Raw genomic sequence first — 10451 nt, 5'->3', positions numbered from 1 at the left:
GCTGGGCTCCTCTCCTCGCTTCACCCCCCTCCTCCCCCCTCTCCTCCTCCCTCTCCTCCTCCCTCTGCCTGCTTACCTTCCACCTCCCCCTTCCCTCCTTCTCGTCCCAGGTCCCCACAACACGGCGAAGGGACAGTCGCTTCACCTCCCTCTCTCCTCCCCCCTCATCTCTGCGATCCTCCGGACAACTCAGAACTGCTAAAGGACAATCAAGCAAGTCAGTCTGAGCCAGACTACGACATGCAAACACCCTTCAGACTTGTTCGGTTTTGTGTGTTTCCTTTCAAATGTCTTTCTTCGCAATGTTTTAATATTTATTCGATATCTGTGTGCGAGATGAAGTCACCCATGAAGAACACTTACCTGAGCCACTTGATATAAGGCAAACACTTACCTTTTAACTTTGGAATGCTATTTATAATGTTTACTATGAAGACTTGTTTAACTACATACTTTTGGGTTGGGATATATCCACCTAAGCACTTGTTTAAACAACAAATAAAGATTTAAGATGTTTCTCCCACCTCCTAACTAAATATGACTAACCATTTTGGTACGATTGGAATTTTTTTATTGCACTCATATTTTGATGTAGAGCTTTGTCTTGTACCTAAGGTGTGAAATGTAGTTTGTGTTTTATGTATGTTTCAGGGTTGACTTGAATGTTTGTTTTAATGGTGGTTCTTCTCAGTATCTCCTCTCCAGAGAGACAAGGAAATATGATCCCTTTTGGAAGAATTGTTTAAAGGATTGGAGGTGGGCATTCCAATGTCCCGAAGACATTGTTCAGTGTTGCTATGCATGTTCGTGTACGGAATGAAATTCCACAACAACAACAAAAAAAGATAACATTTTGTTTGATATCATCGGTAAATTGTCACTGAAAATGAAGATTAAAATCTCAGGAAGAACGGAGGGATGGTCTGCCTCGTTCCTTTGACTCCCTAGCCTCTCTACAGGACACTGGAGGCAGTGCAGTTGACCTCACACAGGTTTACGCTACATTATTTATCATTTTATTCACTTAACAGAAGCTTTTATCCAAAGCCACATGCAAATAGTGCACAGTAGAAGATCAATGATCAGAAGTGCGTCGTTCTAACAGTATTACAGTGGTCAGAGTCAGGGAACGGTGTATATCCACAGCCATGGTGCTGTTTGATCCGGCTGAGACCCAGCATATCATTGACATGATATTATACACTATCGTGGACATTGGTTTGAGGCAATACAGCTATTTTCAATCATTTCTTATGTCCAATTGATTTAACCCTTATCTTATGTAGAATGTAAACACGTAAACGGTGTCCAGGAGGATTTGAAGCTATGTCTTCATAGAACTAAAGTAACAGTCATCACTGTGTAGAACTGTTTGTTTAATTGTGTCTGGCCCCACCCAGAGGGTGGTAGATATACTGCATCTGAGCTCTCACAGAATGGTTTTCAGAGGCTTTTCAAAACTCCATGGCCATGAGACATGAAGAAGGAGGAAGAGAGGGAGGTGGAGAGGGAGGAGGATGGGGATGGGAGGAGGTTAAAGTTGGGGAAAATTCTCAGTGCATCAGCATTTGGATATTATCCTGGATAGTGTGTGGAATAAGAGGCCTGTCATGGCTGCCAGTGATCAGGATATGCTTCAAGTGTCCCAGAGAGGCCCTGACGACAACCCCCCCCCCCACCACCACCACCCTTACAGGAAGAACTGGAACTGGATGATGAGTCTGCAATATGTAGATCCAAAGTGAAGTAGCTAAAAGTCCCAGTGAGCTGGAGTGGGACCAAATTATAATCAATCACAGCTGACAGAAGGAGAGGAAGATCACGCCTTTCTCTTCCCCTAATCAGCCTCTCTGCTTCACAATCTCTCTCTCTCTCTCTCTCTCTCTCTCTCTCTCTCTCTCTATCTCTCTGTCTCACTCTCTCTCTCTCTGTCTCACTCTCTCTTTGGCTCTTTCCCTATATCTATCTGTCTCTTTTTCTCTCTCTCCTCCTCTTCTCCCTTTCTCTCTCTCTCTCCATCCCTCTCTGTCCCTCCCCCTCTCCTCCCACTCTCCCCAGAGACAAGCCCCCGTGTCTGAATGTGATGAACAAGCAGAACATGGAAATACAATCCAGACAAGCGGGCCAAGATGACAATACATCCTGATAGGGAGGAGGGGGAGAGGAGGGGAAGAGAGGAGAGGAGAAGGGGAGGAAAGGAGGAGAGGAGGGGAAGAGAGGAAGAGGAAAGAAGAATATAAGCAAGGGAGGAGGGGAGGAGAGGAGGAGAGGGGAAGGGAAAGAGGGGAGGAAAGGACAGGAGAGGAGGATTGAAGGAGGTTAGGACACTACTAACACAGCAGTCACATGACCCATCACATCACCAGGATCTTTGAAGACTAGAAAGAACCAAAGCAGAGGCATTGGCCCTCTCCCCCACAAACACAGATACAGACACACACACACTATAATACGACGCCTGGGTCAAACAGGTTTCTATCTTTACAGTCTCTCTGAGTCTGAAGACCCCTTCACTCTACAGCCCCTCAGTCTGCAGCTTGCAGACAGGTGTGTCAGTACGAATCAGGACCTGATCTCTCAGAGGAATCTCTACTACCTCCATGATGGATGGTCATGTCAGACCAGGCAGCCTGTCTGATGATTCTGAGGATGAGAGGGTCTCCTGGGGTAGACGGGAGTGACGGGGGAGGAATGGGGGGGGGGGGGGGGGGGGGCTTGGCTGAAGGTCTGTCTCTCAGCTTGGATTCACTGTTCGTCCATCACCTCATCATTCTACCTCTGCCTCTTCCTTTCGCTGCCTCTTCTCACCCTCTGTTTTCTTGATATTTTCACCCTTCCCCTTTCTCCCCCTGCTCTCTCCCCCTCCTTCGTTAGCGACCCATCCATCAGCAGCTTCTTAAAAAACTCTGCCTCACCACCCCACCCTCCTGCCACCCCTCTCTGTCCACGCCTTCCCTCCTTCAACAGCCCTCCACCATATCCTGTCACCCCCCTTTCATCTCCCCCCCGACCCTTCATCTATCTCCAGTTTCTAATTCACCCTGCCACCCCCCCCCCCTTCTCTAACTCTCTCACACCCTCCCTCAGTCTACTAGACCTGTCCAGCTCTGTTCCATAGGGCCCTATGAATTATGAACTAGGCCTTATTCAGATTACAACAGCATGTGGAGGGGAGGAAGAGGAGGAAACGATGAAGAATCGATTATATACGGCCATCCAAGTCTTCATTAAATTCCTCATGCGCTTTCACACGGTGTAAAGCTCGAGACGGTCTGGCGGGTCAGTTGCGAACAAACCGCATTTAACGAACCCTACTCTCCTGTGTGTTATCCGATAGGCGACGCGCCGCCTCTAAAAGATTCAGCACGCGAGGCAGCACGGCAAACCTCTCCCGTGAAGCGGACGTTCATTCAAATTACTAGCTCAGCTCAATCGAGCTTTAGCGGCGGAGGGAAGTTCGGCCGGTGTGTTTTGTTGGTTCGTTCCGCGGCACCCCCGCTACGGATGAAAGCGATGGTAGTTTCTCCTGTTTATACCAAAGGACACAGTAAAAAAAAAAAACTTGAGAACCCCTCAAGGATATGTAACCGCTGTCGGACCATCTTAATGTCTCTCTCCACTTCGCAGGGACGGGACCGGTGGTTGTTAACGGAGAGGCATCTTCATCTGGGGCACGTTCAAACCGGACAGTTTGGATTGAAAGTAAGTCTGTTGCTAAACAGTTAGGAATTAGTCTAGAATGACTCACAGGGTGATCACCGTTCTTGGGGAATGTGGTCGTGTTGAAGTCAACAGGCTCCGGGATAGGACTGCTAACGAGCTTCTTTCTGTGCAGAGTGCAGCCAGGCGACCCACTACCCTGAGGATGTTAGAAGCGTCCCGTGACAGTTTGCGTGCTTTGTCGTTCGTCAGTGAGATGTGCTGATATGTGGAGGAAAAGAATGAAGCAATTGGATGGCATCTATAGCTACCACATCACTTGCAGTTAGACTCAGGGTCTGAAACCAGATATCTAAGGTTTTTTATTCATTTATTTGGTTCCTCTTTAATCAATACTAAGAGGCTCATAACTAAGCTTTTGCGTGACACACTTCTTATCAGTTTGTTGTCGGAACAGAGATCTCTTCACGAGGTCTGCGTCCACCTTCTATGTGCGTCCATCCCTCTCGGGTCCGTACTGAATATTTTAAAAGCGCGTGTCTCAGCAGTGGCCTGGATATCCAGATAAGACTATTTTGCGTAACCGAGCGGCGGTCGGCGTGTTGACCGTCTTTGCGTCACCTTATGTGGATCTGCTTAGCCGGTGATTAAACATGCCTCGGCAGGACTTCACCCCTTAAGTCGTCGGTCGTTCGCGCTAATAAAGTGTTCTTACTCCCAGCGGTGGAGCAGCTTCACAGGACAGAGAGAATCTAGGCCTAGCAGTGGCGTCTGAAGGGAGGCTGCAGTTGGGGTGCCTGCAGGAGCCAAGCATGGGTGGGGGTCCAGAATAGTCTAAATAGAGGAGCTTGTTTGTTGCATGTTTTGTTTTCAGGCAGCCCAACATTTCTCCCCACACCCCTAGTGCCTAGAGGTGTTTATATGTTTCTCATATGGCACGTTTATTTTGATGAAGATATGTTTAATGTTTAATCTGAAGACGGTTGTTGTTGTTATCTGTTTGAGTGAGGCACCTCTGGGGTGTCCAGGAGAGTAGGTAGGCTGGTCTGTGGAGAGAGGAGAGTTCCACCCTCCCCCCCTCCTCTAACTGTCACTTAATTAGCTCAGAGATCAGTAATGAAAAGTGATCCTCAAATAACAGAGATCTGCTTTCCTTAGAGGCTAGGAGGAACACGCACACACACACACACACACACACACACACACACACGCAAGCTACTCACACAAACACAGGCAGACACAAACACACACACCCACTTTCTTCAGGGCTCTCACAGGGAACAGATTGAATTATTGAGCATGCTGAAGGCAGAGCTTTGTAGCTGTGTACTCATCAGGGCCCATGATTGAACTTCCACCTCCTACTTCCTCGACCCAGGAAGTAAGCTAGCTTGAACATCTTTAAGACTGAGACAACAGCTTAATCACAACAAGGAAGTTCGGATTTCATTGGACTCATCACTACAGCAACCGAACCCTAAATGAACTCAAAGCTAGCTAACTTTCTCTTCTTACAACAAACAATATGAATAATCTATTTTTCTTTTTTACTTAGCATTGAATTAATTACAACAAATCTCTTTAATCTAGTGAAATTGTACACAATGGCAACCAACTATGTTTATATAAATCCTCTTAGAGGATACATTTAGCTCATCTTGCCATTTACCATAATGCCTTCAGTTAGACAAAGCTGTCCCCGAGATGGTGTCCATGAGCAATCCACAAAGGCTCATGGGTAATCAACGGACATGCTCATGCTTCATACATTGATTCTGGGGACAGGTATAGCACATCAGATCAAGAGGTTGCAGGTTCAAATCCCCCCCATACATTGGTTTGAACTTAGGTTTCTGTCAAACGAACATATCATTCTCCCACCAGCTTGTTCTAGAACCCAGGAAGTGGCACACAGACATAGCGATGTCGTAGAGCTCAAGATTGGATGTTCTGTTGTCGTAGGGATGAAACCGAGGTCTGATAGGGCCTAGGATCTGACCTGTCTACTAATAACCTGCTATGATCTGTCTGCAGACAGTCACAGCTAAACCTGTTAGAGATCCTAGGCTGTCTGCCTCTCTAGAGGCTCCTTAATCTGTCTCTTTCTCTCCATCTCTCTCACCAGCTCTCTCCCTTTCTCTCTGTCTCTCTGTCTCTTCCTCCCTCCCTCTCTCTCTCCCTCTCCCTCTCTTGCTTGGTTGGTGATTGTGTAGTCTCATTAGTGGCTGTCCTCAAGTCTGTTCCCATTCAGTCAAGAAGAGCCAGTGAGGCTTACTCATGTTTACCTGTCTGCCTGTCTCTGTCTGTCTGCCTGTCAGCCTGTTTGCCTGCCTGCCTACCTAACTGCCTGCCTGTCTGTCTGTTTGTCTGCCTGCTTGTTTGTCTGTCTCCTCCCCCTGTTGTCTGCTTGATGAAATACTCCCCTTTCATGTCCCAGAATGCAGCTGGGTGTGTTGCCAGGTTATGGTGGTACAATGACTCAGCAGACAGAACGAATCACCAAGTTGTTTTTGCTTCTGTTGCTGTTGTCTATTGGCTGTTTGGATTCATTGACTGGGGATGGTTGTAGGTCGGTTGTGTTGTGGTTGTGATATGGTTGTTGTGTGGTTGTGTTATAGTTGTGATGTGGAGGTGGGCTTATGGTGTGGTTGTGACATGGTTGTGGAGTGGTTATTTTGAGGTTATGCTGTGGTTTTGCTTTAGTTGTTTTGGTCTTGCAGCTACATGAGAATGACGTGTGTGTGGAAGCAGGAGATAGAGTATCCGAACCTTGATTGAGGAGGGAAACCTGTCTTATATCCTCTCTCCGTCACACTGGACGCACCATACATGTTTAATAGATCAGCTCCGACACACTTACACTGGCCTCCACCCACATCCTCACCACCCACATCCTCACTACCCCCATCCTCTCCTGTCCTCTCCATCCTCCCACCACACCCTGCCCACTAAAATAGCAGTTCAACCAAAACACACCCTCCTTCCTTTTTTCCTCTCCCCTCCAGCCCTCCCTCCCTAAGCCCCCCTTCATGCCCCGCCACCTCCCTCTCTCTCTCTTTTCCTTACCTCCCTCCCTCCCTTCCTCCCTCCCCTCCTCCTCCCTTCCTCTCTACAGTGGACAACAGTATTAATTATTGAGTCCAGGGCAGCTTAGCTCCTCACCAGTCTTACTAAAGACTAGTGTCTACTGGTCCTACTTCTCCTCTCTCTCTCCTCTCTTCTTACTCCCTCTCCCCCCTCTCTATCTCCGCCCTCTCTCTCCTCTCTGTGTCTCCCCCCTCTTTCTGCTCTCTCTCTCTCCCTTCACTCTCCCATCCCCTCTCCCTTTTTCTCATCGCTCTCTTTTCCCTCTGTCCCGTTGTCTCTCCCTCCTCCTCTCTCCCCTTTCCCTCCCCTCCCTCACCCTCCGTCTCTCTTTCCCTCTCCTCAGTCTAACTGACAGGGCGGCTCAGCGACTCTGACAGAGATAGGTGCCCCCCCCCCCTTCCTCCCCCCAACATACACAATTGGTGTGGGTCAATGTTCATCTGACACCCTGTTGTGGCCTGCCTCACCTTACAGTGTGTGTGTGTGTGTGTGTGTGTGTGTGTGTGTGTGTGTGTGTGTGTGCGTGTGTGTTATTTCCCCTCAGGTTCATCTCTGAAGCAGAACGAGGCCAAAACCCAGACTCAAAGACCACTAGGGAATGACGACTATTTAAAGACTACTAGTTAATTACTTCTAGTTAAAGACTACTGGTTAAAGTGTGCTACTTAAAGACTAGTAGTTTAAGACTGCTAGTCAAGTGCTGTTGGTAACCACTACCTGACTGGCCCAGCTCCCAGACCAGCTGCACCATGTTCAGCACTAAACGGTGAGTCCAGCATCTGTTCTACTTCAATCAGCCAGACAGCCATGCAAACAGTCAGTCAGCCAGTCATGCTAACAGTCAGTCAGCCAGTCATGCTAACAGTCAGTCAGCCAGTCATGTAAACAGTCAGACAGTCATGTAAACAATCAACCTGTCATGTAAACAATTAACCTGTCATGTATACTATCAGCCAGCAAGCCAGCCAGCTATGTAAACAGTCAGTTAATCAGCCCGCAAGTCAGAGCAGGGAGGTTGTCTGTGATTGGCTCAGAGAGGCCTCGCCTGGCTCTATATTTTCACCCCAAACACACACACACACACACACATACACCCACCCAAACACACATACACTCACACACACACACACGTACACACTCATGGACACACACGCACAGCAGTGAACGGCAACATGAACTGATCTAAAACTAGATGAACTAGATGGTGTTTTTGATTAGACATTATTGTTGTTTTTGTTTACTTTGCTTAGACTATATCACTTCCTGTGGTGGTGTCAGAGAACCTACTGAATCAACACTGATAGACCTACCACTATGTCATCAATAGTAACATAGATTGTGAGTAGATAGATATCTGTAGTCATGAGAAAAACGACCCTACTGTAGTATAATGATGTCATAATTAGTAGCATAGTTAGTAGCTGTGGACAGGAGACCTGCTAACCTATTACAGTTTTGCTACTTCTAGTGGATAATGGCCCCTCTTTATGGTTATCAGTGATACACTGTGATTAAAAGTGAAAATATTAATTCCTGGGGTGTGTATGGTGTGTTTTTTGTGAGAACGGACTAGGTACTAGGGTTACAGCCTGTGTGAATTCCAATAGTCGATTTAAAAACACCCCCTCCTCTAGTGTTATCATGTCGACTGTGAAAGGTCTTCATTAAGGTGTCACATCAGGACTTCTAGTTAAGGACTTGTAGCTAACTGTATCAATGACTATTACTAGCAGTAGGTAGGTGTATTTGTCGTGGTGACTAAGCCAGTTAAGGACTAGTAGTGTCAGGTATTACTGAGACCCACTAACCTACACAGTTCTACTGTAGTTCTGCTACTAGCAGGAGCTGTGATACTAATAAAAGATACTGGTTGTATTCTGTTTGATTTTACGAATTGTACAAGTGTTTATGTCTCTCTGGGCCTCTGTCTTTTGCTCTCAATACTTTGATGTGAGATGTGTGTGTGTATTGGGGAAGGTTGCTGAATACGTTGAATAAATCAGTCACCACTCTGTCTGTCTATCAGTGTATGTTCAGAGTGGTATGTACTCTGATGGCAGAGTGAATAGTCTCACCATAGTTATTTAATCATTAATTGAATTATTATCTATTATTCATCTAAGACATTTTTGCTGCTCCGTGGAAGTTTACTGTATGACACTGTAGCCTACAAGAGAGAAGTGAGAGTGAGGGAGAGATAGGGAGTAAGAGGGAGAGAAGTAGAGAGAGCAGGGAGAGAGAGGGCGAGAGATGAAGGAAGATAGACTCACTATGTTACTACGTTACTACCATTCACTATCACTCAGGAGAAAGAGAAAGGGTGGGAGAGAGACATGGAGAAAGAGAAGAGAGACAGATTGGAGAAAGAAGGAGAGAGAGAAAAACACAGACACTATCAGTCACTACCATCCACTATGAATCCGTCTTTGAAAAGCAGTAAACAGATGTGCTTCTGGCTGTGTTGACTACAGGCTAGCCTCTATGTAGACTAGGTAAACCTGCCTAAACAGATGGGAGAAAGGGAGGAGGGAGAGAAGAGGGAGGGATGGAGGGAGGCAGGAAGACGTGCACAAAGTGCAAGGACTCTTACAAGCACAGGATCTGAGCGGCACCCATACAGCGTGTGCGTACACATTCTTCCCGTTGTTCTGCCCACTTCACTGGAACAGACAAGACAGCACCAACTTTGTATGGCTGTTTGTGTAAGTGTGTGTGTGTGTGTGTGTGAGTGTAAATGTGTGAGTTAGTGTGTGTGTGTGTGTGTGCGCGTCCAGGCAACCAGCTGGTTGTTGTAAAATGGAGAACTGCTCCGTTCACTTACTGATTTATGAGCCTTTATGAGCGGTTAGTTAACAATTAAAATATTACATAAACACACACACATACAGAGCCATTCTGAATTTCTCTTTGTCTCTTGTAACCAATTCCTTTTCTCAGTCATCTCTATCTCACACCCCCTTTCTTTATTTCTTTCTTTATCTATCCAACTACCAACCTATCTATCAACCTACCTCTCTCTCTCTTTCTCTCCGTCCCCAGGTTAAAGAAAAAGTCTCAGTCGGTGGATATCCCATGTGAGGGGTACCTGGGGTCGCTGGCCCCCTCCTCGCCCCTTGTCCGCTTCCTGCCCCAGGCCGTCGCCAGGGCAACCTGCGGCTCCACGCCAGAGGCGAACCACACCCCCAATCAGAAGCCCCGCAGCAACCCACGCCGCGGCGAGCTCAAGCGAGGCAACACTATTGGTGAGGAGCTGGGTACCATAACCCTGTCCTGGGGAGGGGTGGGGTTACGTAAACACAGTCCCAAAATGAGGTGTGTAGAGTTACCTGTTTGCACATCTGGGTTTGAAAACACACACACACAGACACACCCAAACCAGTCCGCCCAGCAGGGAGTGAACCTGGGTCTCTTACTGCTACCAAGCCTTCCCATTAGACCAAGGTATCATCCCTGTGGCCTGAGGGTAAGTCAAGGTTGTGTGTGTGGCCGGCATAGGGGCCTCTGTAGCATCCTAGTAGAACACAGACACACACACACACACACTCTCATTTTCTCTGTCACTCTCTCACCCTCTCTTTCTTTCTTTCATTCTTTCTCGCTCTCGCTCTCTCTCTCTCTCTCTCTCTATCCTTCCCTTTCTCTCTCCCTCTTCACTAGTAATGAGGAGAGAGGAGGAGAGGGGAAAACAGGAGGAGAGAGGTGAG

Source organism: Osmerus mordax, chromosome 18, assembly GCF_038355195.1.
Source record: "Osmerus mordax isolate fOsmMor3 chromosome 18, fOsmMor3.pri, whole genome shotgun sequence".
Taxonomy (NCBI): domain Eukaryota; kingdom Metazoa; phylum Chordata; class Actinopteri; order Osmeriformes; family Osmeridae; genus Osmerus; species Osmerus mordax.
Note: the sequence above shows the minus strand (reverse complement) of the source record.